The following is a 20,164-nucleotide window of genomic DNA, read 5'->3' as shown; positions in this document are numbered from 1 at the left end:
GGGGGCGGGGGGGGGGGGGACGACGACGACGACAGCGCTTTTGCGGGAGGGACGCCCTGGGGGGCGCCCAAGGGGGTGCCCTCCCCACCCGCTCCGGACGCGGCCCCCTTGCGGGTGGCGGAGGGCGGTGACCGCCCCCGGACTCCCGGCCACCCGCAAGCCGCCTCGGGATGGGGGGGGTGGGAGGTGCGGGGGGCGCGGCGTTGCCTGGGCCCCCTGCCGGGTGCCTCCCCTGTGGGCGGCTTGCGGGATCGCGCCGTTCCCCGCCTTTCGGGGCACCGGGTCCCCCCAAGGGGGACTCTGCGGTCTTCCCCGGCATAGCGCGGTCCGACGGGGCGCCACGCCGTCTCGGCGTGCCCTGTGGATCCCGGGAGGCGCCCTTCAGTGATGGTGGGGCCGGGGCTCCCATCCGGGAGCCGGGTTCCCAGAGGATGCCACCGGGGCGTCGCCTCGCACGCCCCGCCCCTCCCGCCCCTCCCAGACACCTTCTCCAGGCGCACCAAACGCGCCCGGGCCGCCTGCTCCTGGGACAGCCCACGGGGGTCTCTGCCAAGGGCGGGAGACGGCTGGGGCTGGGAGGCTTGGGGCCGGCGGCGTCGTGGGTAGCGGAGCGGCCGCGTTGCGCTGGGCGGGCGGCGGGCGGCGGGGCCCGGGGCCCCGCCCCGGGGGCCGTGGAAACATCTGGCGGGCAGGACAGGCCGGGGCGGCTTGGAGCGCGCAGCGGGTCCCGGGCGCGGGCGTGCTGGGGCTCGGCGGTCCGCCCGGCAGGGGGCGGCCGAGAAAGGAAAGAGAGCAAGGAAGGAAAAGGAGAGAGAGGGCCAAAGAAAAAGCCTATGGCACCCGGTATTCCCAGGCGGTCTCCCATCCAAGTACTAATCAGGCCCGACCCTGCTTAGCTTCCGAGATCAGACGAGATCGGGCGCGTTCAGGGTGGTATGGCCGTAGACGCTGGAGGCGGCCTCCCGGCGCCCCAAGAGCCCGCGCCTGCTCCCCTCCGCGGCCCCCGGACCCCCGCACGCCCCGGCTGCGCCCGCGCCGCCTGCCGCGCGCCGCCCCGGGCCCCCGGAGACCGCTGCCGTGCGGGGCCCTGCCGGGGCGGCGCGCGCTTCCCTTCCCGAGCCCAGGGACGGTGCGGGGGGGGGGGGGCGGGGGGGGTAGGGGAACCACAGCGCTTTTGCGGGAGGGACGCCCTGGGGGGCGCCCAAGGGGGTGCCCTCCCCACCCGCTCCGGACGCGGCCCCCTTGCGGGTGGCGGAGGGCGGGGACCGCCCCCGGCCTCCCGGGCCCCCCGCAAGCCGCCTCGGGATGGGGGGGGTGGGGGGTGGGGGGGGCGCGGCGTTGCCTGGGCCCCCGGCCGGGTGCCTCCCCTGTAGGCGGCTTGCGGGATCGCGCCGTTCCCCGCCTTTCGGGGCACCGGGTCCCCCAAGGGGGACTCTGCGGTCTTCCCCGGCATAGCGCGGTCCGACGGGGCGCCACGCCGTCTGGGCGTGCCCTGTGGATCCCGGGAGGCGCCCTTCAGTGATGGTGGGGCCGGGGCTCCCATCCGGGAGCCGGGTTCCCAGAGGATGCCACCGGACGTCGCCTCGCACGCCCCGCCCCTCCCAGACGCCTTCTCCAGGCGCACGAAACGCGCCGGGGGCCGCCTGCTCCTGGGACAGCCCACGGGGGTCTCTGGCAAGGGCGGGAGACGGCCGGGGCTGGGAGGCTTGGGGCCGGCGGCGTCGGGGCGCTTGCGGCGGGGGGAGGGGAGCGGTCGCCTTCGGCTCGGCGGGCGGCGGGTCCCGGGGCCCTGCCCCGGGGGCCGTGGAAACATCTGGCGGGCAGGACAGGCCGGGGCGGCCTGAGCGCGCAGCGGGTCCCGGGCGCGGGCGCGCTGGCGCTCGGCGGGCCGCCCGGCACGGGGCGGCCGAGAAAGGAAAGAGAGCAAGGAAGGAAAAGGAGAGAGAGGGCCAAAGAAAAAGCCTACGGCACCCGGTATTCCCAGGCGGTCTCCCATCCAAGTACTAACCAGGCCCGACCCTGCTTAGCTTCCGAGATCAGACGAGATCGGGCGCGTTCAGGGTGGTATGGCCGTAGACGCTGGAGGCGGCCTCCCGGCGCCCCAAGAGCCCGCGCCTCCTCCGCCTCCGCGGCCCCCGGGCCCCCGCACGCCCCGGCTGCGCCCGCGCCGCCTGCCGCGCGCCTCCCCGGGACCCCGGAGACCCCCGCGGTGCGGGGCCCTGCCGGGGCGGCGCGCGCTTCCCTTCCCGAGCCCAGGGACGGTGCGGGGGGCGGGGGGGGGGGGACGACGGGACGACGACGACGACAGCGCTTTTGCGGGAGGGACGCCCTGGGGGGCGCCCAAGGGGGTGCCCTCCCCACCCGCTCCGGACGCGGCCCCCTTGCGGGTGGCGGAGGGCGGTGACCGCCCCCGGACTCCCGGGCCACCCGCAAGCCGCCTCGGGATGGGGGGGGTGGGAGGTGCGGGGGGCGCGGCGTTGCCTGGGCCCCCTGCCGGGTGCCTCCCCTGTGGGCGGCTTGCGGGATCGCGCCGTTCCCCGCCTTTCGGGGCACCGGGTCCCCCAAGGGGGACTCTGCGGTCTTCCCCGGCATAGCGCGGTCCGACGGGGCGCCACGCCGTCTCGGCGTGCCCTGTGGATCCCGGGAGGCGCCCTTCAGTGATGGTGGGGCCGGGGCTCCCATCCGGGAGCCGGGTTCCCAGAGGATGCCACCGGACGTCGCCTCGCACGCCCCGCCCCTCCCGCCCCTCCCAGACACCTTCTCCAGGCGCACCAAACGCGCCCGGGCCGCCTGCTCCTGGGACAGCCCACGGGGGTCTCTGCCAAGGGCGGGAGACGGCTGGGGCTGGGAGGCTTGGGGCCGGCGGCGTCGTGGGTAGCGGAGCGGCCGCGTTGCGCTGGGCGGGCGGCGGGCGGCGGGGCCCGGGGCCCCGCCCCGGGGGCGGTGGAAACATCTGGCGGGCAGGACAGGCCGGGGCGGCTTGGAGCGCGCAGCGGGTCCCGGGCGCGGGCGTGCTGGGGCTCGGCGGTCCGCCCGGCAGGGGGCGGCCGAGAAAGGAAAGAGAGCAAGGAAGGAAAAGGAGAGAGAGGGCCAAAGAAAAAGCCTATGGCACCCGGTATTCCCAGGCGGTCTCCCATCCAAGTACTAACCAGGCCCGACCCTGCTTAGCTTCCGAGATCAGACGAGATCGGGCGCGTTCAGGGTGGTATGGCCGTAGACGCTGGAGGCGGCCTCCCGGCGCCCCAAGAGCCCGCGCCTGCTCCCCTCCGCGGCCCCCGGACCCCCGCACGCCCCGGCTGCGCCCGCGCCGCCTGCCGCGCGCCGCCCCGGGCCCCCGGAGACCGCTGCCGTGCGGGGCCCTGCCGGGGCGGCGCGCGCTTCCCTTCCCGAGCCCAGGGACGGTGCGGGGGGGGGGCGGGGGGGTAGGGGAACCACAGCGCTTTTGCGGGAGGGACGCCCTGGGGGGCGCCCAAGGGGGTGCCCTCCCCACCCGCTCCGGACGCGGCCCCCTTGCGGGTGGCGGAGGGCGGGGACCGCCCCCGGCCTCCCGGGCCCCCCGCAAGCCGCCTCGGGATGGGGGGGGTGGGGGGTGGGGGGGGCGCGGCGTTGCCTGGGCCCCCGGCCGGGTGCCTCCCCTGTAGGCGGCTTGCGGGATCGCGCCGTTCCCCGCCTTTCGGGGCACCGGGTCCCCCAAGGGGGACTCTGCGGTCTTCCCCGGCATAGCGCCGTCCGACGGGGCGCCACGCCGTCTGGGCGTGCCCTGTGGATCCCGGGAGGCGCCCTTCAGTGATGGTGGGGCCGGGGCTCCCATCCGGGAGCCGGGTTCCCAGAGGATGCCACCGGACGTCGCCTCGCACGCCCCGCCCCTCCCAGACGCCTTCTCCAGGCGCACGAAACGCGCCGGGGCCGCCTGCTCCTGGGACAGCCCACGGGGGTCTCTGGCAAGGGCGGGAGACGGCCGGGGCTGGGAGGCTTGGGGCCGGCGGCGTCGGGGCGCTTGCGGCGGGGGGGAGGGGAGCGGTCGCCTTCCGCTCGGCGGGCGGCGGGTCCCGGGGCCCCGCCCCGGGGGCCGTGGAAACATCTGGCGGGCAGGACAGGCCGGGGCGGCCTGGAGCGCGCAGCGGGCCCCGGGCGCGGGCGCGCTGGGGCTCGGCGGGCCGCCCGGCACGGGGCGGCCGAGAAAGGAAAGAGAGCAAGGAAGGAAAAGGAGAGAGAGGGCCAAAGAAAAAGCCTACGGCACCCGGTATTCCCAGGCGGTCTCCCATCCAAGTACTAACCAGGCCCGACCCTGCTTAGCTTCCGAGATCAGACGAGATCGGGCGCGTTCAGGGTGGTATGGCCGTAGACGCTGGAGGCGGCCTCCCGGCGCCCCAAGAGCCCGCGCCTCCTCCGCCTCCGCGGCCCCCGGGCCCCCGCACGCCCCGGCTGCGCCCGCGCCGCCTGCCGCGCGCCTCCCCGGGACCCCGGAGACCCCCGCGGTGCGGGGCCCTGCCGGGGCGGCGCGCGCTTCCCTTCCCGAGCCCAGGGACGGTGCGGGGGGCGGGGGGGGGGGGGACGACGGGACGACGACGACCACAGCGCTTTTGCGGGAGGGACGCCCTGGGGGGCGCCCTAGGGGGTGCCCTCCCCACCGGCTCCGGACACGGCCCCCTTGCGGGTGGCGGAGGGCGGGGACCGCCCCCGGCCTCCCGGGCCACCCGCAAGCCGCCGGGGGGATGGGGTGGGGGTTGCTCGGCGTTGCCTGGGCCCCCTGCCGGGTGCCTCCGCGGCGGGCGGCGCGCGGGATCACGCCGTTCCCCGCCTTTCGGGGGCACCCGGTCCCCCAAGGGGGACTCTGCGGTCTTCCCCGGCATAGCGCGGTCCGACGGGGCGCCACGCCGTCTGGGCGTGCCCTGTGGATCCCGGGAGGCGCCCTTCAGTGATGGTGGGGCCGGGGCTCCCATCCGGGAGCCGGGTTCCCAGAGGATGCCACCGGACGTCGCCTCGCACGCCCCGCCCCTCCCAGACGCCTTCTCCAGGCGCACGAAACGCGCCGGGGGCCGCCTGCTCCTGGGACAGCCCACGGGGGTCTCTGGCAAGGGCGGGAGACGGCCGGGGCTGGGAGGCTTGGGGCCGGCGGCGTCGGGGCGCTTGCGGCGGGGGGAGGGGAGCGGTCGCCTTCGGCTCGGCGGGCGGCGGGTCCCGGGGCCCTGCCCCGGGGGCCGTGGAAACATCTGGCGGGCAGGACAGGCCGGGGCGGCCTGAGCGCGCAGCGGGTCCCGGGCGCGGGCGCGCTGGCGCTCGGCGGGCCGCCCGGCACGGGGCGGCCGAGAAAGGAAAGAGAGCAAGGAAGGAAAAGGAGAGAGAGGGCCAAAGAAAAAGCCTACGGCACCCGGTATTCCCAGGCGGTCTCCCATCCAAGTACTAACCAGGCCCGACCCTGCTTAGCTTCCGAGATCAGACGAGATCGGGCGCGTTCAGGGTGGTATGGCCGTAGACGCTGGAGGCGGCCTCCCGGCGCCCCAAGAGCCCGCGCCTCCTCCGCCTCCGCGGCCCCCGGGCCCCCGCACGCCCCGGCTGCGCCCGCGCCGCCTGCCGCGCGCCTCCCCGGGACCCCGGAGACCCCCGCGGTGCGGGGCCCTGCCGGGGCGGCGCGCGCTTCCCTTCCCGAGCCCAGGGACGGTGCGGGGGGCGGGGGGGGGGGGACGACGGGACGACGACGACGACAGCGCTTTTGCGGGAGGGACGCCCTGGGGGGCGCCCAAGGGGGTGCCCTCCCCACCCGCTCCGGACGCGGCCCCCTTGCGGGTGGCGGAGGGCGGTGACCGCCCCCGGACTCCCGGGCCACCCGCAAGCCGCCTCGGGATGGGGGGGTGGGAGGTGCGGGGGGCGCGGCGTTGCCTGGGCCCCCTGCCGGGTGCCTCCCCTGTGGGCGGCTTGCGGGATCGCGCCGTTCCCCGCCTTTCGGGGCACCGGGTCCCCCAAGGGGGACTCTGCGGTCTTCCCCGGCATAGCGCGGTCCGACGGGGCGCCACGCCGTCTCGGCGTGCCCTGTGGATCCCGGGAGGCGCCCTTCAGTGATGGTGGGGCCGGGGCTCCCATCCGGGAGCCGGGTTCCCAGAGGATGCCACCGGACGTCGCCTCGCACGCCCCGCCCCTCCCGCCCCTCCCAGACACCTTCTCCAGGCGCACCAAACGCGCCCGGGCCGCCTGCTCCTGGGACAGCCCACGGGGGTCTCTGCCAAGGGCGGGAGACGGCTGGGGCTGGGAGGCTTGGGGCCGGCGGCGTCGTGGGTAGCGGAGCGGCCGCGTTGCGCTGGGCGGGCGGCGGGCGGCGGGGCCCGGGGCCCCGCCCCGGGGGCGGTGGAAACATCTGGCGGGCAGGACAGGCCGGGGCGGCTTGGAGCGCGCAGCGGGTCCCGGGCGCGGGCGTGCTGGGGCTCGGCGGTCCGCCCGGCAGGGGGCGGCCGAGAAAGGAAAGAGAGCAAGGAAGGAAAAGGAGAGAGAGGGCCAAAGAAAAAGCCTATGGCACCCGGTATTCCCAGGCGGTCTCCCATCCAAGTACTAACCAGGCCCGACCCTGCTTAGCTTCCGAGATCAGACGAGATCGGGCGCGTTCAGGGTGGTATGGCCGTAGACGCTGGAGGCGGCCTCCCGGCGCCCCAAGAGCCCGCGCCTGCTCCCCTCCGCGGCCCCCGGACCCCCGCACGCCCCGGCTGCGCCCGCGCCGCCTGCCGCGCGCCGCCCCGGGCCCCCGGAGACCGCTGCCGTGCGGGGCCCTGCCGGGGCGGCGCGCGCTTCCCTTCCCGAGCCCAGGGACGGTGCGGGGGGGGGGCGGGGGGGTAGGGGAACCACAGCGCTTTTTGCGGGAGGGACGCCCTGGGGGGCGCCCAAGGGGGTGCCCTCCCCACCCGCTCCGGACGCGGCCCCCTTGCGGGTGGCGGAGGGCGGGGACCGCCCCCGGCCTCCCGGGCCCCCCGCAAGCCGCCTCGGGATGGGGGGGGTGGGGGGTGGGGGGGGCGCGGCGTTGCCTGGGCCCCCGGCCGGGTGCCTCCCCTGTAGGCGGCTTGCGGGATCGCGCCGTTCCCCGCCTTTCGGGGCACCGGGTCCCCCAAGGGGGACTCTGCGGTCTTCCCCGGCATAGCGCCGTCCGACGGGGCGCCACGCCGTCTGGGCGTGCCCTGTGGATCCCGGGAGGCGCCCTTCAGTGATGGTGGGGCCGGGGCTCCCATCCGGGAGCCGGGTTCCCAGAGGATGCCACCGGACGTCGCCTCGCACGCCCCGCCCCTCCCAGACGCCTTCTCCAGGCGCACGAAACGCGCCGGGGCCGCCTGCTCCTGGGACAGCCCACGGGGGTCTCTGGCAAGGGCGGGAGACGGCCGGGGCTGGGAGGCTTGGGGCCGGCGGCGTCGGGGCGCTTGCGGCGGGGGGAGGGGAGCGGTCGCCTTCCGCTCGGCGGGCGGCGGGTCCCGGGGCCCCGCCCCGGGGGCCGTGGAAACATCTGGCGGGCAGGACAGGCCGGGGCGGCCTGGAGCGCGCAGCGGGCCCCGGGCGCGGGCGCGCTGGGGCTCGGCGGGCCGCCCGGCACGGGGCGGCCGAGAAAGGAAAGAGAGCAAGGAAGGAAAAGGAGAGAGAGGGCCAAAGAAAAAGCCTACGGCACCCGGTATTCCCAGGCGGTCTCCCATCCAAGTACTAACCAGGCCCGACCCTGCTTAGCTTCCGAGATCAGACGAGATCGGGCGCGTTCAGGGTGGTATGGCCGTAGACGCTGGAGGCGGCCTCCCGGCGCCCCAAGAGCCCGCGCCTCCTCCGCCTCCGCGGCCCCCGGGCCCCCGCACGCCCCGGCTGCGCCCGCGCCGCCTGCCGCGCGCCTCCCCGGGACCCCGGAGACCCCCGCGGTGCGGGGCCCTGCCGGGGCGGCGCGCGCTTCCCTTCCCGAGCCCAGGGACGGTGCGGGGGGCGGGGGGGGGGGGGACGACGGGACGACGACGACCACAGCGCTTTTGCGGGAGGGACGCCCTGGGGGGCGCCCTAGGGGGTGCCCTCCCCACCGGCTCCGGACACGGCCCCCTTGCGGGTGGCGGAGGGCGGGGACCGCCCCCGGCCTCCCGGGCCACCCGCAAGCCGCCGGGGGGATGGGGTGGGGGTTGCTCGGCGTTGCCTGGGCCCCCTGCCGGGTGCCTCCGCGGCGGGCGGCGCGCGGGATCACGCCGTTCCCCGCCTTTCGGGGCACCCGGTCCCCCAAGGGGGACTCTGCGGTCTTCCCCGGCATAGCGCGGTCCGACGGGGCGCCACGCCGTCTGGGCGTGCCCTGTGGATCCCGGGAGGCGCCCTTCAGTGATGGTGGGGCCGGGGCTCCCATCCGGGAGCCGGGTTCCCAGAGGATGCCACCGGACGTCGCCTCGCACGCCCCGCCCCTCCCAGACGCCTTCTCCAGGCGCACGAAACGCGCCGGGGGCCGCCTGCTCCTGGGACAGCCCACGGGGGTCTCTGGCAAGGGCGGGAGACGGCCGGGGCTGGGAGGCTTGGGGCCGGCGGCGTCGGGGCGCTTGCGGCGGGGGGAGGGGAGCGGTCGCCTTCGGCTCGGCGGGCGGCGGGTCCCGGGGCCCTGCCCCGGGGGCCGTGGAAACATCTGGCGGGCAGGACAGGCCGGGGCGGCCTGAGCGCGCAGCGGGTCCCGGGCGCGGGCGCGCTGGCGCTCGGCGGGCCGCCCGGCACGGGGCGGCCGAGAAAGGAAAGAGAGCAAGGAAGGAAAAGGAGAGAGAGGGCCAAAGAAAAAGCCTACGGCACCCGGTATTCCCAGGCGGTCTCCCATCCAAGTACTAACCAGGCCCGACCCTGCTTAGCTTCCGAGATCAGACGAGATCGGGCGCGTTCAGGGTGGTATGGCCGTAGACGCTGGAGGCGGCCTCCCGGCGCCCCAAGAGCCCGCGCCTCCTCCGCCTCCGCGGCCCCCGGGCCCCCGCACGCCCCGGCTGCGCCCGCGCCGCCTGCCGCGCGCCTCCCCGGGACCCCGGAGACCCCCGCGGTGCGGGGCCCTGCCGGGGCGGCGCGCGCTTCCCTTCCCGAGCCCAGGGACGGTGCGGGGGGCGGGGGGGGGGGGACGACGGGACGACGACGACGACAGCGCTTTTGCGGGAGGGACGCCCTGGGGGGCGCCCAAGGGGGTGCCCTCCCCACCCGCTCCGGACGCGGCCCCCTTGCGGGTGGCGGAGGGCGGTGACCGCCCCCGGACTCCCGGGCCACCCGCAAGCCGCCTCGGGATGGGGGGGTGGGAGGTGCGGGGGGCGCGGCGTTGCCTGGGCCCCCTGCCGGGTGCCTCCCCTGTGGGCGGCTTGCGGGATCGCGCCGTTCCCCGCCTTTCGGGGCACCGGGTCCCCCAAGGGGGACTCTGCGGTCTTCCCCGGCATAGCGCGGTCCGACGGGGCGCCACGCCGTCTCGGCGTGCCCTGTGGATCCCGGGAGGCGCCCTTCAGTGATGGTGGGGCCGGGGCTCCCATCCGGGAGCCGGGTTCCCAGAGGATGCCACCGGACGTCGCCTCGCACGCCCCGCCCCTCCCGCCCCTCCCAGACACCTTCTCCAGGCGCACCAAACGCGCCCGGGCCGCCTGCTCCTGGGACAGCCCACGGGGGTCTCTGCCAAGGGCGGGAGACGGCTGGGGCTGGGAGGCTTGGGGCCGGCGGCGTCGTGGGTAGCGGAGCGGCCGCGTTGCGCTGGGCGGGCGGCGGGCGGCGGGGCCCGGGGCCCCGCCCCGGGGGCGGTGGAAACATCTGGCGGGCAGGACAGGCCGGGGCGGCTTGGAGCGCGCAGCGGGTCCCGGGCGCGGGCGTGCTGGGGCTCGGCGGTCCGCCCGGCAGGGGGCGGCCGAGAAAGGAAAGAGAGCAAGGAAGGAAAAGGAGAGAGAGGGCCAAAGAAAAAGCCTATGGCACCCGGTATTCCCAGGCGGTCTCCCATCCAAGTACTAACCAGGCCCGACCCTGCTTAGCTTCCGAGATCAGACGAGATCGGGCGCGTTCAGGGTGGTATGGCCGTAGACGCTGGAGGCGGCCTCCCGGCGCCCCAAGAGCCCGCGCCTGCTCCCCTCCGCGGCCCCCGGACCCCCGCACGCCCCGGCTGCGCCCGCGCCGCCTGCCGCGCGCCGCCCCGGGCCCCCGGAGACCGCTGCCGTGCGGGGCCCTGCCGGGGCGGCGCGCGCTTCCCTTCCCGAGCCCAGGGACGGTGCGGGGGGGGGGGCGGGGGGGTAGGGGAACCACAGCGCTTTTGCGGGAGGGACGCCCTGGGGGGCGCCCAAGGGGGTGCCCTCCCCACCCGCTCCGGACGCGGCCCCCTTGCGGGTGGCGGAGGGCGGGGACCGCCCCCGGCCTCCCGGGCCCCCCGCAAGCCGCCTCGGGATGGGGGGGGTGGGGGGTGGGGGGGGCGCGGCGTTGCCTGGGCCCCCGGCCGGGTGCCTCCCCTGTAGGCGGCTTGCGGGATCGCGCCGTTCCCCGCCTTTCGGGGCACCGGGTCCCCCAAGGGGGACTCTGCGGTCTTCCCCGGCATAGCGCCGTCCGACGGGGCGCCACGCCGTCTGGGCGTGCCCTGTGGATCCCGGGAGGCGCCCTTCAGTGATGGTGGGGCCGGGGCTCCCATCCGGGAGCCGGGTTCCCAGAGGATGCCACCGGACGTCGCCTCGCACGCCCCGCCCCTCCCAGACGCCTTCTCCAGGCGCACGAAACGCGCCGGGGCCGCCTGCTCCTGGGACAGCCCACGGGGGTCTCTGGCAAGGGCGGGAGACGGCCGGGGCTGGGAGGCTTGGGGCCGGCGGCGTCGGGGCGCTTGCGGCGGGGGGAGGGGAGCGGTCGCCTTCCGCTCGGCGGGCGGCGGGTCCCGGGGCCCCGCCCCGGGGGCCGTGGAAACATCTGGCGGGCAGGACAGGCCGGGGCGGCCTGGAGCGCGCAGCGGGCCCCGGGCGCGGGCGCGCTGGGGCTCGGCGGGCCGCCCGGCACGGGGCGGCCGAGAAAGGAAAGAGAGCAAGGAAGGAAAAGGAGAGAGAGGGCCAAAGAAAAAGCCTACGGCACCCGGTATTCCCAGGCGGTCTCCCATCCAAGTACTAACCAGGCCCGACCCTGCTTAGCTTCCGAGATCAGACGAGATCGGGCGCGTTCAGGGTGGTATGGCCGTAGACGCTGGAGGCGGCCTCCCGGCGCCCCAAGAGCCCGCGCCTCCTCCGCCTCCGCGGCCCCCGGGCCCCCGCACGCCCCGGCTGCGCCCGCGCCGCCTGCCGCGCGCCTCCCCGGGACCCCGGAGACCTCCGCGGTGCGGGGCCCTGCCGGGGCGGCGCGCGCTTCCCTTCCCGAGCCCAGGGACGGTGCGGGGGGCGGGGGGGGGGGGGACGACGGGACGACGACGACCACAGCGCTTTTGCGGGAGGGACGCCCTGGGGGGCGCCCTAGGGGGTGCCCTCCCCACCGGCTCCGGACACGGCCCCCTTGCGGGTGGCGGAGGGCGGGGACCGCCCCCGGCCTCCCGGGCCACCCGCAAGCCGCCGGGGGGATGGGGTGGGGGTTGCGCGGCGTTGCCTGGGCCCCCTGCCGGGTGCCTCCGCGGCGGGCGGCGCGCGGGATCACGCCGTTCCCCGCCTTTCGGGGCACCCGGTCCCCCAAGGGGGACTCTGCGGTCTTCCCCGGCATAGCGCGGTCCGACGGGGCGCCACGCCGTCTGGGCGTGCCCTGTGGATCCCGGGAGGCGCCCTTCAGTGATGGTGGGGCCGGGGCTCCCATCCGGGAGCCGGGTTCCCAGAGGATGCCACCGGACGTCGCCTCGCACGCCCCGCCCCTCCCAGACGCCTTCTCCAGGCGCACGAAACGCGCCGGGGGCCGCCTGCTCCTGGGACAGCCCACGGGGGTCTCTGGCAAGGGCGGGAGACGGCCGGGGCTGGGAGGCTTGGGGCCGGCGGCGTCGGGGCGCTTGCGGCGGGGGGAGGGGAGCGGTCGCCTTCGGCTCGGCGGGCGGCGGGTCCCGGGGCCCTGCCCCGGGGGCCGTGGAAACATCTGGCGGGCAGGACAGGCCGGGGCGGCCTGAGCGCGCAGCGGGTCCCGGGCGCGGGCGCGCTGGCGCTCGGCGGGCCGCCCGGCACGGGGCGGCCGAGAAAGGAAAGAGAGCAAGGAAGGAAAAGGAGAGAGAGGGCCAAAGAAAAAGCCTACGGCACCCGGTATTCCCAGGCGGTCTCCCATCCAAGTACTAACCAGGCCCGACCCTGCTTAGCTTCCGAGATCAGACGAGATCGGGCGCGTTCAGGGTGGTATGGCCGTAGACGCTGGAGGCGGCCTCCCGGCGCCCCAAGAGCCCGCGCCTCCTCCGCCTCCGCGGCCCCCGGGCCCCCGCACGCCCCGGCTGCGCCCGCGCCGCCTGCCGCGCGCCTCCCCGGGACCCCGGAGACCCCCGCGGTGCGGGGCCCTGCCGGGGCGGCGCGCGCTTCCCTTCCCGAGCCCAGGGACGGTGCGGGGGGCGGGGGGGGGGGGGGACGACGACGACGACAGCGCTTTTGCGGGAGGGACGCCCTGGGGGGCGCCCAAGGGGGTGCCCTCCCCACCCGCTCCGGACGCGGCCCCCTTGCGGGTGGCGGAGGGCGGTGACCGCCCCCGGACTCCCGGGCCACCCGCAAGCCGCCTCGGGATGGGGGGGGTGGGAGGTGCGGGGGGCGCGGCGTTGCCTGGGCCCCCTGCCGGGTGCCTCCCCTGTGGGCGGCTTGCGGGATCGCGCCGTTCCCCGCCTTTCGGGGCACCGGGTCCCCCAAGGGGGACTCTGCGGTCTTCCCCGGCATAGCGCGGTCCGACGGGGCGCCACGCCGTCTCGGCGTGCCCTGTGGATCCCGGGAGGCGCCCTTCAGTGATGGTGGGGCCGGGGCTCCCATCCGGGAGCCGGGTTCCCAGAGGATGCCACCGGACGTCGCCTCGCACGCCCCGCCCCTCCCGCCCCTCCCAGACACCTTCTCCAGGCGCACCAAACGCGCCCGGGCCGCCTGCTCCTGGGACAGCCCACGGGGGTCTCTGCCAAGGGCGGGAGACGGCTGGGGCTGGGAGGCTTGGGGCCGGCGGCGTCGTGGGTAGCGGAGCGGCCGCGTTGCGCTGGGCGGGCGGCGGGCGGCGGGGCCCGGGGCCCCGCCCCGGGGGCCGTGGAAACATCTGGCGGGCAGGACAGGCCGGGGCGGCCTGGAGCGCGCAGCGGGTCCCGGGCGCGGGCGTGCTGGGGCTCGGCGGTCCGCCCGGCAGGGGGCGGCCGAGAAAGGAAAGAGAGCAAGGAAGGAAAAGGAGAGAGAGGGCCAAAGAAAAAGCCTATGGCACCCGGTATTCCCAGGCGGTCTCCCATCCAAGTACTAACCAGGCCCGACCCTGCTTAGCTTCCGAGATCAGACGAGATCGGGCGCGTTCAGGGTGGTATGGCCGTAGACGCTGGAGGCGGCCTCCCGGCGCCCCAAGAGCCCGCGCCTGCTCCCCTCCGCGGCCCCCGGACCCCCGCACGCCCCGGCTGCGCCCGCGCCGCCTGCCGCGCGCCGCCCCGGGCCCCCGGAGACCGCTGCCGTGCGGGGCCCTGCCGGGGCGGCGCGCGCTTCCCTTCCCGAGCCCAGGGACGGTGCGGGGGGGGGGCGGGGGGGTAGGGGAACCACAGCGCTTTTGCGGGAGGGACGCCCTGGGGGGCGCCCAAGGGGGTGCCCTCCCCACCCGCTCCGGACGCGGCCCCCTTGCGGGTGGCGGAGGGCGGGGACCGCCCCCGGCCTCCCGGGCCCCCCGCAAGCCGCCTCGGGATGGGGGGGGTGGGGGGTGGGGGGGGCGCGGCGTTGCCTGGGCCCCCGGCCGGGTGCCTCCCCTGTAGGCGGCTTGCGGGATCGCGCCGTTCCCCGCCTTTCGGGGCACCGGGTCCCCCAAGGGGGACTCTGCGGTCTTCCCCGGCATAGCGCCGTCCGACGGGGCGCCACGCCGTCTGGGCGTGCCCTGTGGATCCCGGGAGGCGCCCTTCAGTGATGGTGGGGCCGGGGCTCCCATCCGGGAGCCGGGTTCCCAGAGGATGCCACCGGACGTCGCCTCGCACGCCCCGTCCCTCCCAGACGCCTTCTCCAGGCGCACGAAACGCGCCGGGGCCGCCTGCTCCTGGGACAGCCCACGGGGGTCTCTGGCAAGGGCGGGAGACGGCCGGGGCTGGGAGGCTTGGGGCCGGCGGCGTCGGGGCGCTTGCGGCGGGGGGAGGGGAGCGGTCGCCTTCCGCTCGGCGGGCGGCGGGTCCCGGGGCCCCGCCCCGGGGGCCGTGGAAACATCTGGCGGGCAGGACAGGCCGGGGCGGCCTGGAGCGCGCAGCGGGCCCCGGGCGCGGGCGCGCTGGGGCTCGGCGGGCCGCCCGGCACGGGGCGGCCGAGAAAGGAAAGAGAGCAAGGAAGGAAAAGGAGAGAGAGGGCCAAAGAAAAAGCCTACGGCACCCGGTATTCCCAGGCGGTCTCCCATCCAAGTACTAACCAGGCCCGACCCTGCTTAGCTTCCGAGATCAGACGAGATCGGGCGCGTTCAGGGTGGTATGGCCGTAGACGCTGGAGGCGGCCTCCCGGCGCCCCAAGAGCCCGCGCCTCCTCCGCCTCCGCGGCCCCCGGGCCCCCGCACGCCCCGGCTGCGCCCGCGCCGCCTGCCGCGCGCCTCCCCGGGACCCCGGAGACCCCCGCGGTGCGGGGCCCTGCCGGGGCGGCGCGCGCTTCCCTTCCCGAGCCCAGGGACGGTGCGGGGGGCGGGGGGGGGGGGGACGACGGGACGACGACGACCACAGCGCTTTTGCGGGAGGGACGCCCTGGGGGGCGCCCTAGGGGGTGCCCTCCCCACCGGCTCCGGACACGGCCCCCTTGCGGGTGGCGGAGGGCGGGGACCGCCCCCGGCCTCCCGGGCCACCCGCAAGCCGCCGGGGGGATGGGGTGGGGGTTGCGCGGCGTTGCCTGGGCCCCCTGCCGGGTGCCTCCGCGGCGGGCGGCGCGCGGGATCACGCCGTTCCCCGCCTTTCGGGGCACCCGGTCCCCCAAGGGGGACTCTGCGGTCTTCCCCGGCATAGCGCGGTCCGACGGGGCGCCACGCCGTCTGGGCGTGCCCTGTGGATCCCGGGAGGCGCCCTTCAGTGATGGTGGGGCCGGGGCTCCCATCCGGGAGCCGGGTTCCCAGAGGATGCCACCGGACGTCGCCTCGCACGCCCCGCCCCTCCCAGACGCCTTCTCCAGGCGCACGAAACGCGCCGGGGGCCGCCTGCTCCTGGGACAGCCCACGGGGGTCTCTGGCAAGGGCGGGAGACGGCCGGGGCTGGGAGGCTTGGGGCCGGCGGGCGTCGGGGCGCTTGCGGCGGGGGGAGGGGAGCGGTCGCCTTCGGCTCGGCGGGCGGCGGGTCCCGGGGCCCTGCCCCGGGGGCCGTGGAAACATCTGGCGGGCAGGACAGGCCGGGGCGGCCTGAGCGCGCAGCGGGTCCCGGGCGCGGGCGCGCTGGCGCTCGGCGGGCCGCCCGGCACGGGGCGGCCGAGAAAGGAAAGAGAGCAAGGAAGGAAAAGGAGAGAGAGGGCCAAAGAAAAAGCCTACGGCACCCGGTATTCCCAGGCGGTCTCCCATCCAAGTACTAACCAGGCCCGACCCTGCTTAGCTTCCGAGATCAGACGAGATCGGGCGCGTTCAGGGTGGTATGGCCGTAGACGCTGGAGGCGGCCTCCCGGCGCCCCAAGAGCCCGCGCCTCCTCCGCCTCCGCGGCCCCCGGGCCCCCGCACGCCCCGGCTGCGCCCGCGCCGCCTGCCGCGCGCCTCCCCGGGACCCCGGAGACCCCCGCGGTGCGGGGCCCTGCCGGGGCGGCGCGCGCTTCCCTTCCGAGCCCAGGGACGGTGCGGGGGGCGGGGGGGGGGGGGACGACGACGACGACAGCGCTTTTGCGGGAGGGACGCCCTGGGGGGCGCCCAAGGGGGTGCCCTCCCCACCCGCTCCGGACGCGGCCCCCTTGCGGGTGGCGGAGGGCGGTGACCGCCCCCGGACTCCCGGGCCACCCGCAAGCCGCCTCGGGATGGGGGGGTGGGAGGTGCGGGGGGCGCGGCGTTGCCTGGGCCCCCTGCCGGGTGCCTCCCCTGTGGGCGGCTTGCGGGATCGCGCCGTTCCCCGCCTTTCGGGGCACCGGGTCCCCCAAGGGGGACTCTGCGGTCTTCCCCGGCATAGCGCGGTCCGACGGGGCGCCACGCCGTCTCGGCGTGCCCTGTGGATCCCGGGAGGCGCCCTTCAGTGATGGTGGGGCCGGGGCTCCCATCCGGGAGCCGGGTTCCCAGAGGATGCCACCGGGGCGTCGCCTCGCACGCCCCGCCCCTCCCGCCCCTCCCAGACACCTTCTCCAGGCGCACCAAACGCGCCCGGGCCGCCTGCTCCTGGGACAGCCCACGGGGGTCTCTGCCAAGGGCGGGAGACGGCTGGGGCTGGGAGGCTTGGGGCCGGCGGCGTCGTGGGTAGCGGAGCGGCCGCGTTGCGCTGGGCGGGCGGCGGGCGGCGGGGCCCGGGGCCCCGCCCCGGGGGCCGTGGAAACATCTGGCGGGCAGGACAGGCCGGGGCGGCTTGGAGCGCGCAGCGGGTCCCGGGCGCGGGCGTGCTGGGGCTCGGCGGTCCGCCCGGCAGGGGGCGGCCGAGAAAGGAAAGAGAGCAAGGAAGGAAAAGGAGAGAGAGGGCCAAAGAAAAAGCCTATGGCACCCGGTATTCCCAGGCGGTCTCCCATCCAAGTACTAACCAGGCCCGACCCTGCTTAGCTTCCGAGATCAGACGAGATCGGGCGCGTTCAGGGTGGTATGGCCGTAGACGCTGGAGGCGGCCTCCCGGCGCCCCAAGAGCCCGCGCCTGCTCCCCTCCGCGGCCCCCGGACCCCCGCACGCCCCGGCTGCGCCCGCGCCGCCTGCCGCGCGCCGCCCCGGGCCCCCGGAGACCGCTGCCGTGCGGGGCCCTGCCGGGGCGGCGCGCGCTTCCCTTCCCGAGCCCAGGGACGGTGCGGGGGGGGGGGGGCGGGGGGGTAGGGGAACCACAGCGCTTTTGCGGGAGGGACGCCCTGGGGGGCGCCCAAGGGGGTGCCCTCCCCACCCGCTCCGGACGCGGCCCCCTTGCGGGTGGCGGAGGGCGGGGACCGCCCCCGGCCTCCCGGGCCCCCCGCAAGCCGCCTCGGGATGGGGGGGGGGGGTGGGGGGTGGGGGGGGCGCGGCGTTGCCTGGGCCCCCGGCCGGGTGCCTCCCCTGTAGGCGGCTTGCGGGATCGCGCCGTTCCCCGCCTTTCGGGGCACCGGGTCCCCCAAGGGGGACTCTGCGGTCTTCCCCGGCATAGCGCGGTCCGACGGGGCGCCACGCCGTCTGGGCGTGCCCTGTGGATCCCGGGAGGCGCCCTTCAGTGATGGTGGGGCCGGGGCTCCCATCCGGGAGCCGGGTTCCCAGAGGATGCCACCGGACGTCGCCTCGCACGCCCCGCCCCTCCCAGACGCCTTCTCCAGGCGCACGAAACGCGCCGGGGGCCGCCTGCTCCTGGGACAGCCCACGGGGGTCTCTGGCAAGGGCGGGAGACGGCCGGGGCTGGGAGGCTTGGGGCCGGCGGCGTCGGGGCGCTTGCGGCGGGGGGGAGGGGAGCGGTCGCCTTCGGCTCGGCGGGCGGCGGGTCCCGGGGCCCTGCCCCGGGGGCCGTGGAAACATCTGGCGGGCAGGACAGGCCGGGGCGGCCTGAGCGCGCAGCGGGTCCCGGGCGCGGGCGCGCTGGCGCTCGGTCGGGCCGCCCGGCACGGGGCGGCCGAGAAAGGAAAGAGAGCAAGGAAGGAAAAGGAGAGAGAGGGCCAAAGAAAAAGCCTACGGCACCCGGTATTCCCAGGCGGTCTCCCATCCAAGTACTAACCAGGCCCGACCCTGCTTAGCTTCCGAGATCAGACGAGATCGGGCGCGTTCAGGGTGGTATGGCCGTAGACGCTGGAGGCGGCCTCCCGGCGCCCCAAGAGCCCGCGCCTCCTCCGCCTCCGCGGCCCCCGGGCCCCCGCACGCCCCGGCTGCGCCCGCCGCCGCCTGCCGCGCGCCTCCCCGGGACCCCGGAGACCCCCGCGGTGCGGGGCCCTGCCGGGGCGGCGCGCGCTTCCCTTCCCGAGCCCAGGGACGGTGCGGGGGGCGGGGGGGGGGGGGGACGACGACGACGACAGCGCTTTTGCGGGAGGGACGCCCTGGGGGGCGCCCAAGGGGGTGCCCTCCCCACCCGCTCCGGACGCGGCCCCCTTGCGGGTGGCGGAGGGGCGGTGACCGCCCCCGGACTCCCGGGCCACCCGCAAGCCGCCTCGGGATGGGGGGGTGGGAGGTGCGGGGGGCGCGGCGTTGCCTGGGCCCCCTGCCGGGTGCCTCCCCTGTGGGCGGCTTGCGGGGATCGCGCCGTTCCCCGCCTTTCGGGGCACCGGGTCCCCCAAGGGGGACTCTGCGGTCTTCCCCGGCATAGCGCGGTCCGACGGGGCGCCACGCCGTCTCGGCGTGCCCTGTGGATCCCGGGAGGCGCCCTTCAGTGATGGTGGGGCCGGGGCTCCCATCCGGGAGCCGGGTTCCCAGAGGATTGCCACCGGACGTCGCCTCGCACGCCCCGCCCCTCCCGCCCCCTCCCAGACACCTTCTCCAGGCGCACCAAACGCGCCCGGAGCCGCCTGCTCCTGGGACAGCCCACGGGGGGTCTCTGCCAAGGGCGGGAGACGGCTGGGGCTGGGAGGCTTGGGGCCGGCGGCGTCCGTGGGTAGCGGAGCGGGCCGCGTTTGCGCTGGGCGGGCGGCGGGCGGCGGGGCCCGGGGCCCCGCCCCGGGGGCGGTGGAAACATCTGGCGGGCAGGACAGGCCGGGGCGGCTTGGAGCGCGCAGCGGGTCCCGGGCGCGGGCGTGCTGGGGCTCGGCGGTCCGCCCGGCAGGGGGGCGGCCGAGAAAGGAAAGAGAGCAAGGAAGGAAAAGGAGAGAGAGGGCCAAAGAAAAAGCCTACGGCACCCGGTATTCCCAGGCGGTCTCCCATCCAAGTACTAACCAGGCCCGACCCTGCTTAGCTTCCGAGATCAGACGAGATCGGGCGCGTTCAGGGTGGTATGGCCGTAGACGCTGGAGGCGGCCTCCCGGCGCCCCAAGAGCCCGCGCCTGCTCCCCTCCGCGGCCCCCGGACCCCCGCACGCCCCGGCTGCGCCCGCGCCGCCTGCCGCGCGCCGCCCCGGGCCCCCGGAGACCGCTGCCGTGCGGGGCCCTGCCGGGGCGGCGCGCGCTTCCTTCCCGAGCCCAGGGACGGTGCGGGGGGGGGGGCGGGGGGGTAGGGGAACCACAGCGCTTTTGCGGGAGGGACGCCCTGGGGGGCGCCCAAGGGGGTGCCCTCCCCACCACGCTCCGGACGCGGCCCCCTTGCGGGTGGCGGAGGGCGGGGACCGCCCCCGGCCTCCCGGGCCCCCCGCAAGCCGCCTCGGGATGGGGGGGGTGGGGGGTGGGGGGGGCGCGGCGTTGCCTGGGCCCCCGGCCGGGTGCCTCCCCTGTAGGCGGCTTGCGGGATCGCGCCGTTCCCCGCCTTTCGGGGCACCGGGTCCCCCAAGGGGGACTCTGCGGTCTTCCCCGGCATAGCGCCGTCCGACGGGGCGCCACGCCGTCTGGGCGTGCCCTGTGGATCCCGGGAGGCGCCCTTCAGTGATGGTGGGGCCGGGGCTCCCATCCGGGAGCCGGGTTCCCAGAGGATGCCACCGGACGTCGCCTCGCACGCCCCGCCCCTCCCAGACGCCTTCTCCAGGCGCACGAAACGCGCCGGGGCCGCCTGCTCCTGGGACAGCCCACGGGGGTCTCTGGCAAGGGCGGGAGACGGCCGGGGCTGGGAGGCTTGGGGCCGGCGGCGTCGGGGCGCTTGCGGCGGGGGGAGGGGAGCGGTCGCCTTCCGCTCGGCGGGCGGCGGGTCCCGGGGCCCCGCCCCGGGGGCCGTGGAAACATCTGGCGGGCAGGACAGGCCGGGGCGGCCTGGAGCGCGCAGCGGGCCCCGGGCGCGGGCGCGCTGGGGCTCGGCGGGGCCGCCCGGCACGGGGCGGCCGAGAAAGGAAAGAGAGCAAGGAAGGAAAAGGAGAGAGAGGGCCAAAGAAAAAGCCTACGGCACCCGGTATTCCCAGGCGGTCTCCCATCCAAGTACTAACCAGGCCCGACCCTGCTTAGCTTCC

At 77.4% G+C, this 20,164-nt stretch overlaps 17 non-coding genes across 17 annotated transcripts; all 17 read right to left on the bottom strand.

Moving 5' to 3' along the window:
- Window positions 1-828: 828 nt before the first annotated feature.
- LOC148090321 (5S ribosomal RNA) lies at window positions 829-947 on the bottom strand. The gene has a single exon (XR_015713875.1). It is a non-coding gene; the product is annotated as a 5S ribosomal RNA (ribosomal RNA).
- Window positions 948-1,959: 1,012 nt separating this feature from the next.
- Window positions 1,960-2,078, bottom strand: LOC148090320 (5S ribosomal RNA). Its single transcript, XR_015713850.1, has one exon. It is a non-coding gene; the product is annotated as a 5S ribosomal RNA (ribosomal RNA).
- A 1,022-nt stretch (window positions 2,079-3,100) lies between these two features.
- LOC148090319 (5S ribosomal RNA) lies at window positions 3,101-3,219 on the bottom strand. The gene has a single exon (XR_015713869.1). It is a non-coding gene; the product is annotated as a 5S ribosomal RNA (ribosomal RNA).
- A 1,009-nt stretch (window positions 3,220-4,228) lies between these two features.
- LOC148090318 (5S ribosomal RNA) lies at window positions 4,229-4,347 on the bottom strand. Its single transcript, XR_015713849.1, has one exon. It is a non-coding gene; the product is annotated as a 5S ribosomal RNA (ribosomal RNA).
- A 1,012-nt stretch (window positions 4,348-5,359) lies between these two features.
- On the bottom strand, window positions 5,360-5,478 carry LOC148090317 (5S ribosomal RNA). The gene has a single exon (XR_015713848.1). It is a non-coding gene; the product is annotated as a 5S ribosomal RNA (ribosomal RNA).
- A 1,021-nt stretch (window positions 5,479-6,499) lies between these two features.
- Window positions 6,500-6,618, bottom strand: LOC148090316 (5S ribosomal RNA). Its single transcript, XR_015713868.1, has one exon. It is a non-coding gene; the product is annotated as a 5S ribosomal RNA (ribosomal RNA).
- A 1,009-nt stretch (window positions 6,619-7,627) lies between these two features.
- Window positions 7,628-7,746, bottom strand: LOC148090315 (5S ribosomal RNA). The gene has a single exon (XR_015713847.1). It is a non-coding gene; the product is annotated as a 5S ribosomal RNA (ribosomal RNA).
- A 1,011-nt stretch (window positions 7,747-8,757) lies between these two features.
- LOC148090314 (5S ribosomal RNA) lies at window positions 8,758-8,876 on the bottom strand. Its single transcript, XR_015713846.1, has one exon. It is a non-coding gene; the product is annotated as a 5S ribosomal RNA (ribosomal RNA).
- Window positions 8,877-9,897: 1,021 nt separating this feature from the next.
- LOC148090313 (5S ribosomal RNA) lies at window positions 9,898-10,016 on the bottom strand. The gene has a single exon (XR_015713867.1). It is a non-coding gene; the product is annotated as a 5S ribosomal RNA (ribosomal RNA).
- Window positions 10,017-11,025: 1,009 nt separating this feature from the next.
- Window positions 11,026-11,144, bottom strand: LOC148090312 (5S ribosomal RNA). The gene has a single exon (XR_015713845.1). It is a non-coding gene; the product is annotated as a 5S ribosomal RNA (ribosomal RNA).
- A 1,011-nt stretch (window positions 11,145-12,155) lies between these two features.
- Window positions 12,156-12,274, bottom strand: LOC148090311 (5S ribosomal RNA). The gene has a single exon (XR_015713877.1). It is a non-coding gene; the product is annotated as a 5S ribosomal RNA (ribosomal RNA).
- A 1,016-nt stretch (window positions 12,275-13,290) lies between these two features.
- LOC148090310 (5S ribosomal RNA) lies at window positions 13,291-13,409 on the bottom strand. The gene has a single exon (XR_015713865.1). It is a non-coding gene; the product is annotated as a 5S ribosomal RNA (ribosomal RNA).
- A 1,008-nt stretch (window positions 13,410-14,417) lies between these two features.
- Window positions 14,418-14,536, bottom strand: LOC148090309 (5S ribosomal RNA). Its single transcript, XR_015713876.1, has one exon. It is a non-coding gene; the product is annotated as a 5S ribosomal RNA (ribosomal RNA).
- A 1,012-nt stretch (window positions 14,537-15,548) lies between these two features.
- LOC148090308 (5S ribosomal RNA) lies at window positions 15,549-15,667 on the bottom strand. Its single transcript, XR_015713866.1, has one exon. It is a non-coding gene; the product is annotated as a 5S ribosomal RNA (ribosomal RNA).
- A 1,014-nt stretch (window positions 15,668-16,681) lies between these two features.
- On the bottom strand, window positions 16,682-16,800 carry LOC148090307 (5S ribosomal RNA). The gene has a single exon (XR_015713864.1). It is a non-coding gene; the product is annotated as a 5S ribosomal RNA (ribosomal RNA).
- A 1,017-nt stretch (window positions 16,801-17,817) lies between these two features.
- On the bottom strand, window positions 17,818-17,936 carry LOC148090306 (5S ribosomal RNA). The gene has a single exon (XR_015713855.1). It is a non-coding gene; the product is annotated as a 5S ribosomal RNA (ribosomal RNA).
- Window positions 17,937-18,962: 1,026 nt separating this feature from the next.
- LOC148090305 (5S ribosomal RNA) lies at window positions 18,963-19,081 on the bottom strand. The gene has a single exon (XR_015713844.1). It is a non-coding gene; the product is annotated as a 5S ribosomal RNA (ribosomal RNA).
- Between the last annotated feature and the right edge of the window lie 1,083 nt (window positions 19,082-20,164).

This window comes from Miniopterus natalensis, unplaced genomic scaffold, assembly GCF_054644295.1.
Source record: "Miniopterus natalensis isolate mMinNat1 unplaced genomic scaffold, mMinNat1.hap1 Scaffold_243, whole genome shotgun sequence".
Classification (NCBI taxonomy): Eukaryota; Metazoa; Chordata; class Mammalia; order Chiroptera; family Miniopteridae; genus Miniopterus; species Miniopterus natalensis.
The sequence above is the reverse complement of the archived record's forward strand: the minus strand, read 5'-3'. Positions and strand labels throughout refer to the sequence as shown.